Source organism: Chiloscyllium plagiosum, chromosome 9, assembly GCF_004010195.1.
Source record: "Chiloscyllium plagiosum isolate BGI_BamShark_2017 chromosome 9, ASM401019v2, whole genome shotgun sequence".
NCBI lineage: Eukaryota > Metazoa > Chordata > Chondrichthyes > Orectolobiformes > Hemiscylliidae > Chiloscyllium > Chiloscyllium plagiosum.
The window spans coordinates 3,020,028-3,036,837 of NC_057718.1; the positions used below are offsets into that span (position 1 = coordinate 3,020,028).

General features: G+C 42.7%; 1 protein-coding gene and 1 long non-coding RNA gene across 2 annotated transcripts in view; one reads left to right on the plus strand and one right to left on the minus strand.

Annotated features, from left to right (window-relative positions):
* Positions 1-16,810, minus strand: part of LOC122552552 (immunoglobulin superfamily member 2-like) — a 1,022,215-nt gene that overhangs the window by 337,044 nt on the left and 668,361 nt on the right. The gene's annotated exons all lie outside the window — the stretch shown is intronic.
* The window catches only part of LOC122552562, a 41,330-nt gene that overhangs the window by 14,132 nt on the left and 10,388 nt on the right, over positions 1-16,810 (plus strand). The window contains exon 2 of the long non-coding RNA XR_006312416.1: positions 449-913. This is a non-coding gene — a long non-coding RNA (uncharacterized LOC122552562). The remainder of the gene's footprint in view (positions 1-448; positions 914-16,810) is intronic.

Consider the following 16,810-nt stretch of genomic DNA (forward strand, 5'->3'; position numbering starts at 1 on the left):
TTGAAGGCCGAGATTGATAGATTCTTGTTGTCTCGAGGAATTAAGGGCTACGGGGAGAACGCTGGTAAGTGGAGCTGAAATGCGCATCAGCCATGATTGAATGGCGGAGTGGACTCGATGGGCCGAATGGCCTTACTTCTACTCCTATGTCTTATGGTCTTATGGTCTTATGGCCTTATGTTGGAATGTGCTATCTGAAGGTCTTTGTTGAATTTTTTAAAGATGGTACTCACTGCTGTGACTGAGGGTCAGTGGTGGAGGGACTGAATGTTAAAATGCTGCAGATACAGGAAACCTAAAATAAAATCAGAAATGCAATTGGACATTCAGAGATGAGACAGCATTAGCCCTTTCTCTTGGTTATGTACTTCTGTGAACAAGTCTCCATCTCTAAAATCTTGAATTTCTGATGAAAAAAGCAACTTGACCTCTCTTTCTTTCTTCACAGAGGCTTCTCTGATTGCTTTCAGCGTTTCTCTTCCCCGCCTCCTCCCCGACCTTCAATAATGAGACAAACTCCTCCCCAAGTGGCCATTTCAGCGAAAGATTGATTTCCACCTACAGGATGATGGTTTCCGAATGCATCTGATACAGAAGAGAACAGCGGCTCCAGCGATGACAATAGCTCCCAGTACAGCCCCCACACTGATCCAGACAATCCACAGCTCTCTGTTCATTCCCACTGCAGGAGCTGCAAACAGAGAAACAGATCAACCACAGGAAAAAGAATGAAACCAATCCTGACCTTTTCTTTATTGACTTCTGGGATGTCTGACCTTATGCTCGAAGGAAGATGGAACAGTTGAAGATAGTTGGCCCTTGGACACTACCCTGAGGAACTCACACAGAGGTCTCCTGGACCCAAGATGGCTGCCTCCAACAATCACAACCAACTCTCTTTTGGCTCTTATAGGTGAGGCGGGGGTGATCAATGTCGCTCTTCTCGATCATTCACATCAATGGAGGGATAAGGTGGGAGGGTCTGGGTTTGGGTGGAATGTTCTTCAGAGGGTCAGTGCAGATTCAATGGGCTGAATGGCCTGTTTCCACACTGTCTGAATCAACTTAGAAGATTTTCTTGATGATTATAAGAGAGTCGACTTTTGTAATCTACCGATCTGAAAAATATCATCAAAATGCACACAAGTAAAGAAATAAACTTAGAAAGAAATGGGGAGGTGCATCTGTACTGAAAGGAAGTTAGTAAAAGCAGTTAAAATTAAACAGTCCCTATTTCACACAACCTTAACATCTCTCCACCATGAAGATGCATCCTGAGCAATCTTTCCCCTTTTTCTCTGTTAAACATTCCATTAAATCATCAATATAAAATCACAAAGACTTTGACAAAAGATGCTCACATTCCTTGTGAAATAATTCTACAGAGGTGATATCCTGTCAACAAGTCACCCTTTATTTACATGTGTTCAACTCCCTCAGAGCCAGCTCTCAGAGTGAACAGAACCCCTGGGCACTCCTGTTTCTATCTGTCAGCCAGGACTCCCTGTTTGGGCCAGATTAACAGTCCTAATCAGGGAACTCACATTCTCTGAGGTCCACCTGGCTGTCTGTATTCCAGTCATGCACCCTGACATTCTTTTCACTCTAACCTGCATTTAAAACCTACAGGGCCAGCATTTATTTCCCTTCCCCAATTACCCTGAGGGCAGTTAAAAGTAAACCACATTGCTGTAGGTCTGGAGTTATGTGTAGGCCAGACCAGGCAATGGTGGAGCAAACTTGATAGGCCAAATAGCCTAATTCTGCCAGACGGAGTACCAGGCCGTGCACAAGTCAATTGGTAGAGATCTTCTTGGACATCTTAAACCTCTCCCTGCAGCAGACCACTATCCTTGCCTGTTTCAAGAGGGCCAACATCATCCCTGTGACTAAAAAGGCTCATCCAGCATGTCTCAATGATTACCGTCTAGTGGCTCTAACTTCGGTGGTCATGAAGTGCTTTGAAAGGCTAGTCATGGCATTAATCAACTCCAGTCTCCCCACTACTCTTGACCCACTCCAATTTGCCGATCAGATGAACAGATCCATATCAGATGCCATATCACTTGCTCTTCACTCCTCCCTAGAACATCTTGACACCAAAAACAGCTATGTAAGAATTCATTGACTACAGCTCAGCCTTCAACACTATTATCCCCTCAAGACTGATTACTAAACTTAGCGATCGCGGACTAAGCCCCACTCTCTGCAACTGGACCCTCAGTTTCCTGACCCATAGGCCACAATCAGTGAAAATTGGGGACAATATTTCATCCTCACTAACACTCAAAACTGCAGCCCCCAAGGGGTGCGTACTCAGCCCCTACTGTACTCACTGTATACCCATGACTGCATCACCAAGTACCAGACTAATGCCATTTACAGGTTCGCTGATGATGCCACCATAATCCAGTCGAATCTCACATGACGTTGAAACAGACTACAGATGGGAGGTGGAACACCTGGAAAAATGTTGCACTAAGAACCTAGCTCTCAATGCCAGCAAAACCAAGGAACTCATTATTGACTTTCGATGGGATGTTACTCATGCCCTCCGATACATTAACAGCACAGAGGTGCAACGAGTGGAGAGTGTCAAGCTCCTGAGAGTGGTCATCCACAACAAGCTTTCTCGGACTTTTCATGTGGAGGCACTGGTTACAAAGGCCCAACAACATCTCTTCTTCCTCAGGCAGCTGAGGAAATTTGGCATGATGATGAATACCCTTGCCAATTTTTATAGGTCCGTCATCGAGAGCATTGTGTCTGGATGTATCGCTACCTGGTATGGCAACTGTACCATTCCACACCGACTGTGCCCTGGCATTTGAAGTTCCCATCCAGAGGCTTCTTCAATGTTGTGAGTGTATGTGCCTCTACCACCGCCTACCCCACCACTGCTTTTAGGCAGCCCCTTCCATATTTCTACCACCCACTTTGGGAAAAAAAACTTTCCTCGGATCTCCTCTGAGCCACCTACTCCTCTCCTTAAACTTAGACCCCATTAAATATGTGTGTCATGGGGCAAAGATTGTCTTAATCTACTCTGTCTATGCTATTACCGTTTCAGGTGTAGATGGGACTTGAACTCTGGCCTCCTGACTCAGAGGCAGTGACACTACAACTACACCACAATGGCCCTTTTTATGTTAGTCCCACACCGCATTCTTTCCCATTAAATCCACATATCAGATGTCTTGATTGTCTTGTGGACAGCTTACTCCTCAAAGTATTAGAATTCCCACAATGTGGAAAAAAAGGCTATTCAACCCAAGGCACCATGGCTCAGTGGTTAGCACTCCTACTTAAAATTGCCAGGGACCCAGGCTCGATTCCACCCTCAGGTGACTGTCTGCGTGGGGTTTGCACATTCTCCTCGTATTTCCACCGGGTGCTCTGGTTCTCTCCTACAATCTGAAGATGTGCAGATTCGGTGAATTGACCATGCTAAATTGCCCACATTGTTCAGGGATATGTAAGCTAGGTGTATTCATTAAGGATAAATGTGAAGTAGTAGAGGAATGGGTCAAGATGGGTTACTTTTCAGAGTGCTGGTGTAGACATATTGGGCCAAATGACCCATTTCCACACTGTAGGAAAACCACTTGATTCCCCAAACAGCATCCCACCCAGACTCACTCCCTACCCTATCCCTGTAACCCTGTACTTCCCATGGCTAATCCACCTAATCGGCATGTTATGGGCAATTTATCATGCCAAATCCACCTAACTTGCATATCTTTGGAGTGTGGGAGGAAACTGGAGCACCTGAAGTAAACTACATGGAAATGGAGAGAATGTGTGAGTTCTGCACAGATAGTTGGAATTGAAGTTGAGACCCAGCACTCTGAGGTAGCAGAGCTAGCCACTGAGCAACCATGCCACTCCTCAGCAACCACTCCTTCACACTTCCCTGGAGGAAACCTTTTCCTTCTTCTCTGTCCCTCACAAATAAGTGGCTGTGCCTCCATGAAGCCTCCACATCCAAGTGGAAGTTCTTGCTATGTTTTATACAACACAATGGTTCACCTTTCGCTGTCGAAGAGCAGTCTTCAGCCAAACTGTGAATTGTATTCCCACCCACCAAGGTTGGAGAGAGCTTGAGCATTTCTGCAGCAGATGCGATTCTGCTCTTCTGACAAATCCCCAGAGTGTGAGGTCCTTGCATGAGTTTTCATCTCTTCCTCCTGTCACCTTCCCACATACCCACCAAACCCACACCAAACCCCTCCCCTGGTGCTTGTGATAGTGCTGTCCCTGTGGGCTTGCGAGTGGGATCGAATATTTACTTACTGGTTACATTCAACTGGGTTCCTGCCCAGTAGATCGATCCCTGCACACTACAAACATAGACAGCATTGTCACTGAGTTGCACGTTTGTGATGGTCAGGATGTAACTGTTATTGGAGACATCCCTGAAAGGTTGGATGCGTGCTGTCACTCCTTTGTTACGGTGAACATTGTTGTGTGAATCGTATGTTAGCAGCTTCTGTCTTTTGGATTCTTGCGTGAACCAAGTAACAATGAGTTTATTGACATTGGCATTCTCCATGCGACACTGGAATCTGACAGAGCTACCCTGTATGACACAGTGTACTGCTGGAGACTGGAGCAGAACTGGTCTCTTTGCTGTTAGGGGAAAGAAATCTCACTTAGAAATCATCAAACTTCGGATAAAAAAGCAGAATATTAAAATCTCGTAAAGCCTTTTGTGGACGGAAGAGCAAGAACCAAAATAAGAGCAAATAACCATGAATTTATATCTTAGAGTCATTGAGACATAAAGATCAACAGAACAGAGAAAAGGCATTGAACCCACCACATCCACACCTGTCAAAAACAACTTCCTCACGATTAGAATCCCACTTTCCCAAACATGGTACATAGCATTGAATGAGGTGGTGTCACAAGTGAACATCCAAATAATTATTCAATCTGCTCTCCCACCCTGCCAGACAGTGAGTTCCAGAGACCCACCACCCTCTGGGTGATTCCATATTTCCCCAACTTTCCCCAAATCTCCTCTAAACGTTCTGCACCGAACTTGAAATCTATGTCCCTGGTCATTCATCCCTCTCTCACAGGGAAACATCAATCTCTGTCTAGATTTTCTCTGCCCCTCATAATTTTGTATATCTCCCTGTCCCCTCTAAATGTCCTCTGCTCTAAGAAAAACAACCCCAGTTTGTCTTGTATCTTATATCTTGCTGTGTAATTCTAATAAGATGAAAAATATATAATTCTATTCCTCCATCTCTCTACACCCTCTATACAACCCACAGTATCAAGTGCCCCATCGATCATCATCCCATCCCCAATTCCCTATCTAATGGAAACTCTGTCTGAAGACAATCATGCAGTCTGCTTTCTCCTGGATGGTGTCAAGCTTCTGAGTGCATTTGGAGCTGTAACCATGCAGGCAAGTTTTACAAATATGTGTTAAAATTCATTTTCTGATGAAGGACGGATTCCTCAGAAATGAGATATCTTGTCTCCAGCACTTACATTTTCCCTCTCAGACTCACAGAATCACAGAATTGTTACGATGCAGATGAAACAACAGAAGATCCAGTAGTAAGAAGAGGCCATTCAGCTACTTGAGCCTGCTCCACCAGTTAAAACCATCATGGCTGATCTCATCTTGGCCTTAAGTCCACTTTCCTGCCCACTGTCCATAACCTTTCAACCCATGGTAATTAAATATCTGTCCATTTCCTCCTTAACTTTGCTCAGTGTCCCAACATCCACCATACTCTGGAGCAGTGAACTCGCACATTCATGACACTTTGAGGAAATCATTTCTCCTCAACTCTGTTTTAAATCAGCCACCTCTTAACTTAAAACAATGATCTTTAATTTGAGATTGCCTCACAAGAGGAACCAAATACCTTGAGTCTCCTTTGCCAATCCCCTTCTGTACTTTATATACACCCATTAGATCTCATCTCATTCTACTGAACTCCAGAGAGTATCAACCTAAATTGCTCAATCTGTCTTTATAAGGCAAGCATTTCATCTCTGGAATCAATCTCATGAACCTTCTCTGACTTCCTCCAATACAACTACGTCCATCCTCAAATAAGGGACTGAAATTATCTGCAATCGGACGTGGTCTCAGTAATGCCTTGTACTTTTCATTATCTTTTCATTGTCACTGCTCATAAAGTTTTCATGCACTTTAACATTTTGAGTTGATAACATAAATCAAATAATTTTAACTATGACTCTCTGACTGCAATATGTAAACTAATGGAATTGTTTTTACTTTCTTGTTTATGTTTTTGAAACGGCCATGATATGTTCTAACTCTTGTCCTTTCTGTACTGTAAGGTTAACTTTGAGGTCTGTTTATGCTTAGAATATGTTGCCAAGTTTTGTTGAGTTTTATAGTAGATACAGTTTTGTAAGTGTAATTCAGCTGAGTATCATTTCAAACACTTTAGCTTTTCTTAGGATTATTCACTCAAAAGCTCGATGAATCTGAATCCACCTCTCACACAGAGAGTTCTCATTTCACTCCAATGCCCTTCTTGAAATCCCATGTTATCAATTGTCATATGACAAGAAGCTTTCCCTCTGATTTGTCATTCCAGGTTTTGACAAAAGAGAATTGCACAAAGATTACAATAAAAGATGACCATTAATATAACCAGTCCATATTGTTTACAAAAACAGAAATTGCTGGAAGAGCTCAGCAGGTCTTGCAGTGTCTGGGGAGAGAAATCAGAGTTAATGTTATAGGTCAAATGACCTTTCCTCAGAATTCCTCAGTCCATATTGGTCCTTCCCACCATGTTTGTAAAGACATCAATGCATCATTATCCATCCAACTCCTACATCCCTTCAATAATGTTCCCTCATTCACTTAGCTCTCCCAGTGTCAATTTAGATGTTTGTCAATAAGATTCTAATTTCCTGATTTGTATCTTACTCCTGTTTAGAACAACAAAAGTATTTGCTAAAACACTCTGCTGTTGCCCTGGTGTGTTATGAGCTTGTGAACATGAAACTTAACTATTGCCCAATTTGAAGCTGCTTTCTGTTTTTATCTGTAATTTCTCATTCACAACTCTTCTCTTTATCACAGAGGAAACTTCAATTATAATATTATTTCAACAAAGTAACCTTTAACTGTTTTCCACAAGAAGTTTAACTGCCAGTCTGCTTTAAGGTTGTAAGACCAGATGATATAGGAGCAGGAGTAGGCTATTCGGCCCCTTGAAATTGCACCACCATTCCAAGGGATCATGGTTGATCCAACAATCCTCACATCCAATTTACTGCCCTTTCCCAATAACCCGTGATTCGCCTCATTCTCAACCTTAAATATACACAAGGACTCCACTCCAACAGCTCTCTGTAGCAAGGAGTTCCAAAGAGTCTCCAGTGCTCTGAGAGAAGAAATTTCTCCTCATTTCTGTCTTAAATTGAAGTTCCTTTATTCTAAGATTATATCCTCTGGTCCTAAACTCTCCCATGAGAGGAAACATCTTGTCAGCATCTACCCTGACAATCTGCTTAAGAATGCTATATGTTTCAATGAGATCACCTCTCATTCTTCTAAATTCCAGTGAGTAGAGTCACAACCTGTTTAATCTTTGCTCAGAAGACAATCCGTTCATACCAGGGATCAACTGTGTGAACTTTCTTTGAACTGCTTCCAATGAAATGATATCTTTTCTCAAATAAGGAAGCAAAACTGCTGGTAGTGCATTAGATGTAATTTCACCAGCAGTTTGAATATGTACAATAAAATCTTCATACTCCCTCATTCTCCATACCCCTTAAAGTAAGAGCCAACACCGATTATCATACCTGCTGCTGCTGTGTTGTAGCTTTCTGTGTTTTGTGCACAAGCTCCCCCCATATCCCTTTGTGTTGCAGCCTTCAGCAGTTTTTTCCTGGGTTCAGTAACTTGTACTTAAGACCATAAGACAGACCATAAGACATAGGAGTAGAAGTAAGGCCATTTGGCCCATCGAGTCCACTCCACCATTCAATCATGGCTGATGGGCATTTCAACTCCACTTACCCGCATTCTCTTCGTAGCCCTTAATTCCTTGTGACATCAAGAATTTATCAATCTCTGCCTTGAAGACATTTAGCGTCCCGGCCTCCACTGCACTCCGCGGCAATGAATTCCACAGGCCCACCACTCTCTGGCTGAAGAAATGTCTCCGCATTTCTGTTCTGAATTTACCCCCTCTAATTCTAATGCTGTGTCCACAGGTCCTAGTCTCCTTGCCTAACGGAAACAATTTCCTAGCGTCCACCCTTTCCAAGCCATGTATTATCTTGTAAGTTTCTATTAGATCTCCCCTGAATTTTCTAAACTCCAATAAAACAATTCCAGGATCCTCAGCCATTCCTCGTATGTTGGACCTACCATTCCAGGGATCATCCGTGTGAATCTCCGCTGGACATGCTCCAGTGCCAACATGTCCTTCATGAGGTGTGGGGCCCAAACCTGGACACAGTACTCCAAATGGGGCCTAACCAGAGCTTTATAAAGTCTCAGTAGCACAACGGTGCTTTTATATTCCAACCCTCTTGCATCACAACCAATTACAAAGGAGGTCACATGAGTGATATTCATTGAAAGGTCAATGACATGTGCTGATAAGGACAGTTCCCACCAGCTTTAACAGTCAGTTCCACAGTCTCACCACTCCCCATGGAAACACATTCCTCCCAAGTTATTCATTTGATCTGACTTCTTTTCATGTTACTTTTCTTTTTATACTGACATTCCAGTGAAAACAGCTTCTCTGTATCCACCCTCATGATTTATTCCCTCTTTTACAAATGTCCAGGCTCATTTTGTTGATGAAATTAGTCCCAGTGCACCCAGTGCCAGCTGACAACCAGAGTATGTGTTCAATCTAAACACAACAAAGCACGGAAAGGAACAGTTCCATTCCAGAAATCCAAGTGAACAATGTCTTGCCTGTCAGAAATACACACAATGAAGCAGAAGAAGCTGAAACACAGATCACAGGGAATAGACAATTTGGAATTTAACAATAGAGCTGAGGCCCTCCAAGACACAGAAAAACCAAACACGAGACACTATCAGTAACACAAACCAGGGTAACTCTCACTGAGGTCAAATCAAACAGAACCCAAACTCACCAGCTTCAGCAGAGAAAGTCAATGTGGTCACAAGGAGAATAATACGGAATATTTTGGATGACTATACTATGAAATGACAATGCAGTTTATCCACACTGTGTGATGTTCCAGTGTACAATGTGTCAAAGTGGAAATGGCAGACTTTCTTTCTGACTTGGGCAATCACACTGAACTGTAGAGGAAATACAAACCAGCCAATAGGGATCCTGACCAATGAGGGTAAGAGTGAAGGGAGGTTTACACAGCCATCTCAGAGGTTTCAGCTTCACAGAGTAAGTGTTGGAGCAGTTGTTGCACAGGAACTAACACAGAAAGTAACAGAGCAAAGCCACCTGTCCTTTCATCAAAGTGGAATATAATTCAATCATTGTAAATTCAGTTTGTTGCAATGAACCAGTGACTCACTGACTCCCATCAGTTTGTCCGGCATCAGTGGAAACTGATTGCTCTGTTTTAGAGTCTTGAAACTTCCTGAAAACTACAGAGCTGGGGCATTCTGAAACACCCACCCATGGAGAGAGCAGACAGTCAATATGCCTGTCTCATACCTTCAATAAGACAAGAAACAAAAAGGAACTTAGATTCATAGGGTCATACAGTTGTACGGCACGGAAACAGGCCCTTCAGTCCAACTCGCCCATGCCAACCAGACATCCTAAATTAATTTTGTCCCATTTGCCAGTATTTGGCCCATATTTCTCTCAACCCTTTGTATTCACATACCCATCAGGTGCCTTTTAAATGTTGTAACTGTACCAGCCTCCGCCACTTCCTCTGGCAATTCATTCTATACATGCACTACCCTCAGCGTGAAAAGGTTGCCCTTTATGTCCATTTCCTATTTGTTCCCCTCCCACCTTAAACCTGTGCCCTCTAGTTTTAGACTCCATCACCCCAGGGAAAAGACCTCACTATTCACCCTATCCATGCCCCTCATGATTTTATAAAGCTCTATAAAGTCAACCCTCAGCCTCCAGCACTTCAAGAAAATTAGCCCCAGTTTATTCAGCCTCTTGCTATAGCTCAACTCCTCTAACCCTGGCAACATTTTTGTCAATCTTTTCTGAATCCTTTCCTATTTTACAACATCCTTCTTATAGCAAGGAGATCAGAATTGCACACAATATTCTAACAGTGGCCTAACCAATGTCCTGTACAGCTGCAACATGAACTCCCAACTCCTATACGCAACACATTGGCCAATAAAGGCAAGTACTGACTTCTTCATTAACCTGTCTAGCTGTGACTCCATTTTCAAGTAACTATGAACCTGCATTCCAAGGTCTCTTTGTTCAGCAGCACTCTCCAGGACTTTACCATTAAGTGTATAAGTCCTACCTTGATTTGCCTTCACAAAATGCAGCAGCTCATATTTATCGAAATTAAACTCCATCTGCCACTCTTCGGAACATCAGCCCATCTGATCGAGATCCCATTGTACTGTAACGTAAACTTCTTCACTGTCCACTGCACTTCCAATTTTCATGTCATCTGCAAGCTTACTAACCATGCCTCTGTATTTAGCTAGCCCCTTTCCCACCCTCAGCAATGTCAAGGCACCTTATAACCATGAAGGACATCTTTGAAAGTGCACTCACTGTTGTTCTACAGGGAATGATGTAGGTACTTCCCAAATATTCAGTTCCCACCAACAACAAAGACACAATGCCCAGACCATCTGTTGATTGAAGGTCAATATTGGTCAGGATACTAGGGCAATCTCTCTTGCCTTTCTTCAACATAGTGCCAGCTGAAGATCAACTCTGTCCACCTGAAAGGGCAGCCCTGGCCTGGGGAAACATTGCCTCAGAAAGGCTGTGCCTCTAACAGTGAGACACAACCTCAACACTGCCCTGGTGCTGGTATTTTTGGATAGACTGCTGGGGCAGCCCAGTCAGTTCTGAACAACAATCAGAAAGATGCACAGTAGTGAAACAACACAGGGTTTAATGTATCCAATCGATTCTCCTCAGAATGCAGGTGAATGTCTTTGTGAGTGGATGGACAGAATTCTCTCTCCCTCTGATGTACAGGAAGCCTGTTCTATCAAAAAGCTGATGTGTTGTTTCTCTCCGTTTCCCTGTCTTGTTTCTTGTTTCCTTGCCTGAGGCAGGGTGAACCTCAGGTTAAACCCCCACTAGTATCTCTCTCTCCTCCTCCCTTTCTCTCTCTGTCTCTGTCTGTCTCTCTCTCTCTCCGTCTCTCTTTCCAATGAAGGAGCATTCCTATGGTCTAGTCAGGCTAAGGTGATGATACTTAAGGGAAAGGACTGAGGGAGTTCTTGAATGTGTTCTCTGATGAGAGTCAGCCCCTTTGTGAGATGGCATATCGAGAGAAAATGCTGAGACAATTGGAAACAAATTGATTATCATCAATACCTTTCACACAAAACAATCCGACTGTCATCTGATAAGTGGAAGAGAGGTGAAAATCATTGGTTTGTGGGCAGGTGATTGCTGCTCTTTTAAAATTCTTGCCTTATCCCTGAATTTCCAGGAGACCTGTTGGCTGAATAGTTCTTTGTATTGTGTTGGACCAACATTATCTCACACAGTGACCCTGATGTTGACATGGGGCTGAGAGACCGGTGATAACTGACAGCATCGAGGGTCACATAGGAACAGATACAGCAGAAAGCTGACCCCATTGCAGGCAGCTGGCGAGTTGGAGAGGGAAGTCTGCTGGGGCCAAAAAGGAAATAATTACACATTTTGGACAACAGCTTCACAATATGACCTGATAGAATTTATCGAATTAAACATGGATAGGCCTAAATACTCATGATGTCAAACAGCCACAATAAGCAAAGGGAAATAAATGTGTAAACATTGTGGTTTCTGTATACAGATGAACATACCGGCATGCAAACAGACAGACAAACAAGAAACAAGAGTAGACAACTCAGTCCATCAAGCCAGTAAATTGCTGCCATATCTATTTTCACCAATTTCCCACATGACCTGAATTCCGTTCTCACTTTTTAATCCTCTGCAAAGGGTTCAGTCCTGCATTCACCTGTTTATCCTCAAGTGCAGCTTGCTCAGTTCACATTATGTTTGGACTGGTCCCCAGTTGGTTCTGATTACCAGTGTGATAGCTCCAAATGGTGGTGGTCCCAAGTGAGAAAGAATGAACTGACACCTCTTCCTAATGTTGTGGTTCTGTTTGCCGAGCTGGAAGTTTTTGTTTCAAATGTTTCGTCCCCTGGCTAGACGACATCATCAGTGCTTGGGAGCCTCCTGCGAAGCGCTTCTTTGATGTTTCCTCCGGTGTTTTTAGTGGTCTCTCCCTGCCGCTTCCGGTTGTCAGGTTCAGCTGTCCGCTGTAGTGGTTGGTATATTGGGTCCAGGTCGATGTGTTTGTTGATGGAGTTTGTGGATGAATGCCATGCCTCTAGGAATTCCCTGGCTGTTCTCTGTCTGGCTTGCCCTATGATAGTAGTGTTGTCCCAGTCGAATTCATGTTGCTTGTTGTCTGCGTGTGTGGCTACTAAGGATAGCTGGTCGTGTCGTTTCGTGGCTAGTTGATGCTCACATATGCGGCTAATACAAAAGGTGAAGTCACGTGGTGAGCTGGTAAAATGAATACAGAATTGGCTTGGTCATAGAAGACACAGAGTAGTGATGAAAGAGTATTTGTCAGACTGGAGATCTGTGACCTGTCATGTTCTGCAGGAACCAGAGCTGGGACCCCTGTTGTTTGTAAGATATACAAATGAACTCAAGAATGTAGGTGGCCAGATCAGTAAGTTTGTGGACAACACAAAGAATGGGGGAGTTGCAGATAGTGAGGTGAATTGTCAGAGGATACAGCAGGATATAGATTAGCTGGAGACTTGGATGGAGAAATGGCAGATGGAGTTTAATCTGACAAATGCAAGGTGATGCAGTTTGGGAGATCTAATGCAGGAGGGAAGTACAGTAAACAATAATGATAGAACCATTTGTAGCATCAACATATAGAGGAATGGAGATGTATAGGTCTGAAAGTAACAATACAAATGGATAAGGTGGTTAAGATAAGGCATATGGCTTGCTAGCCTTCATTAGTTGGAATACAGAGTATAAAAATTGGCAGGTCACCTTTCTCTTGTAAAGAACTTTAGTTCAGTCACATTTGGAATATTGTATACAGTTCTGGTTGTCACAGGACCAAAAGGATGTAAATTTTAGAGAGAGTACAGAAGCAGTTTACCAGGAAGTTGCCTGATTTGGAGGGTATTCACAAACTTTGAACCTCTTCCTAATTCACCTCCTCTCTTGGTTGGTCACAATAAGATTAACTTTAAAAGGAGGCCTTACCTTATGGTTATTTTTCATCAGCCCAAATGCATTTCTGTTTTTAAGGAATCCAAATTAATCTGGTTTCTTTATTAGCAACTAACCATGGACAAAGATTGCAAAAGACAGACACAGGGATGGTAACAATTAAAAAGATATCTAGACCAGTCTCTGGGTTTGGTGCACAGTAAGGTCAATGTAAAGTCGTCCTATTCCCAGAAAGCCATAGTTCCAGAAAACTGCTCTCATTAGAGACAGGGAGACGACTGATGTGGGTTTAACCTGAAGGTCACTATATCTCATGTCAGAGGAGAGGTTGAGGAGATGGGAGCTGCCTGGTAACCTTTGGCTCCTTGGGAATTGAAATTACGCTGTTGATGTTGCTGTACATGGTAAACCAGCACCCAGTCAACTGAGCTAACCAACAATACACTCCCTCTCCCCTCATCATTCCACCTTTGAAAAGTCAATGGTGAAACCGCATGGCTGTTTTAAACAAAGAAACAAAGAACAGTTCAGCACAAGAACAGAACCTTCAGCTCACCAAGATTGCAAAAACAAATGATGCTTTTCTAAACTAAAAGCCTTTTGCTTCTCTGGTCTCTACTCCCTGCCTCTTCAGGTAACAGATAAATGGCAGCCTCAATGGATTGGTGGGCCTCCGGAACTGAGAGCAATAGAGTTGCTGTGTTTTCTTTACCTGTTGTGTAGGGGTGTCTAATTACTGTTCTCAAACTGTGATGTTTGCAGGACTGGACTCCACATTAGCACATCAACCATGAACGCACACAAACCAATGATAGTAGTTGCCTGTTAATTCCTTTGGAGTATATTTCTGGAATCGTAAATCCCAAAATGCCTGCAGTTCAGGACATAACCCATAGCAATCGCTGAAAGGAGTAGTCACTCCCATTCTCTCTGTACCAGAGGATTTTGCTGAGCTTTGAATTGTATTTTTCTTTTTGCTGTTGGTAGTTCCCTGACACCTTTACTTGTGTCCTGTTGATGGTGATCAGGCTTTGGGAAGTGAGGAGGTGTGTTTCACCAAAACTGTGCACAGTGTTCCAGGTATGGTCTTACAAAGGTCCTATAAAGCTGCAGCAAGGCACATCTGCACCTGTACAAAAATCGTCTTGCCATGAAAGCAAACATACCATTTGTCTTTCTTTCAGTAATTGGTGTACAAGGAGACCTAGCTCTCATTGCTCCTCTCCCTTTCCCCAATCTATCATCCTTCAGATTACAATGTGCCTTCCTGAATAACCTCACATCTATCCACATTATCCTGCATCTGCAATGCAGTTGTCCACTCACTCAAATTATCCAATTCACATTGAAGCATCTCTGCATCCTCCTCACAGCTCATCCTCCAATGCAGCTTTGTGTTATCTGCAAACTAGGAGATATTACATTTAGTTTTCTCATCCACATCATTGAAACAAATTGTGAATACCTGAAGTCCTAGCATGGATCTCTGCAGTACCCGCTAGTCTGCGATTTGGAGAATGATGTTTATTCCTTCTTCTTCTTTCCTTTGCCAACCTATTTTCCATCTGTGGATCCCCAAATCCATGTGTGTTGATTTTACTTGTTTCTTTTCCGTGGGACTATATTGAAAGCTTTCTGAAAGTTATTGTGGTGAGGTGCAAGCTTGAATCAACAGCAAAGAAGCAAAAGGGAATTGAAACGAAGAAAAAGATAACAACTCATCAAATATCTAATTGGTACTTTAGATGGGGTTCCCTGATTTTTTTTCTTCCTTTTCTGCCCTTAATAGTCAAGTCTTAGAGTCATAGAGTCATAGAGATGTACAGCATGTAAATAGACTCTTCGATTTAACTTGTCCATGCTGACCAGATATCCTAAATTAAACTCATCACATTTGCCAGCATTGGCCCATATTCCTGTAAACCCTTCAGATAGGTGTATCTGTCTGTACCTATCCCCACCCAGATACCTTTAAAATGATGTAATTGTACCTGCCTCCATCACTTGCTCTGGTAGTTCATTCCATACATGCACCACATACATGAATGTGTTGCCCTTTCGGTTCCTTTTAAATCTCTTCCCTCTCGCCTTGAACTTATATCCTTTACTTTTGAACTTTCCTATGCTGGTAAAAAGAGCTTGGCTGTTCACCTGAGTCACATCCCTCGTGATTTTATAAACTTCTAAAGGTCACTCCTCTGCCTCTGATGTTTCGTGGAAAATAGCCCCAATCTATTCAGCCTCTCCCTATAGCTCAAATATCTTGCCTACTTGTGTAACTGCCTTCTCATGGGACAGGAGAAATTCAAACAGGGTATTAGAAATTATGTTTCCATTCTGTCTTTGGTTAAAACAAACAAGTTGCAATAAGTTTAAGTTTATCTTGATCAGTTCAGTAACCTGGTTTGTGTTTACATTTACCCTGAGTTCATTGGTCAGGAAAATTGGGGATATTGGAATGTTTGACTCAATCTTTCCCAATTGGGCCAACTCCAGGAATGGTGGGCTTGATTTCCAGGGAGTCATGGCAATGAATTTTAAGTAACCATGTTGCAATTATAACTTTAATGTATCTGTAAATAATCTGGGGATATGTTCCATTTTCATGACAATTACTGCAGCCATTGTAACCACCTCTGTGTAATTCTCAGGGTAAATACACTGCGAACAAATCATAAACACAAATAATATCAGATTCACTTCATGGAAAGCCAACTCAGTAATGTCTGTTCACCAAAGGGTTAAAAAGAAGTTAAAGAGAAACTTTGAAAAAGAAGAAATGTTTCAAATTTCAGTCCCCATGGGAAATGAGAGAACTGTGCTGAACTTCCTCTTTACTAACACTTTAACATCTTTAACCCATGAGAAACAAAAGATTAAAGAAGCTGCAGTTGGCATGGACACTTTGTGTTTTGATGTATTAACTGGATTTACAATAAATTGTGTGGACAAACAGGGCTGATACTCTCTTGAGATGTTCAGTGGAACTCGGTTTGCTGTGACCCTGTATCTCTGTTTGCTTTAGAGAAAGTTAACTTGTTATAAAAGACCTTTCCATGGTTTGTGCTGCTGTGGAATTTATGTGAATTCTACAAGTTTGAATATTCAGAGCTAGAGGGGCATGCCACAAGGAGAATTTATCATTATCTGGAGATTGAGCACAGAGCTCCACAGGTTGGGAACACAGACCAGAAAACAGAGTGTTCCTCCCATCCTTTGCTGTCATTTATTTTCTGGGAGAATGGGATTGAGGGACAGGCTGCACATTAAGGTGTGAATTTCAGGTGAATTGGATTAGTCTGTGTGTTCTTGATCAGTGGTGCTGGAAGAGCACAGCAGTTCAGGCAGCATCCAAGCAGCAGCGAAATCGACGTTTCGGGCAAAAACACCTTCATCAGGAATAAAGGCAG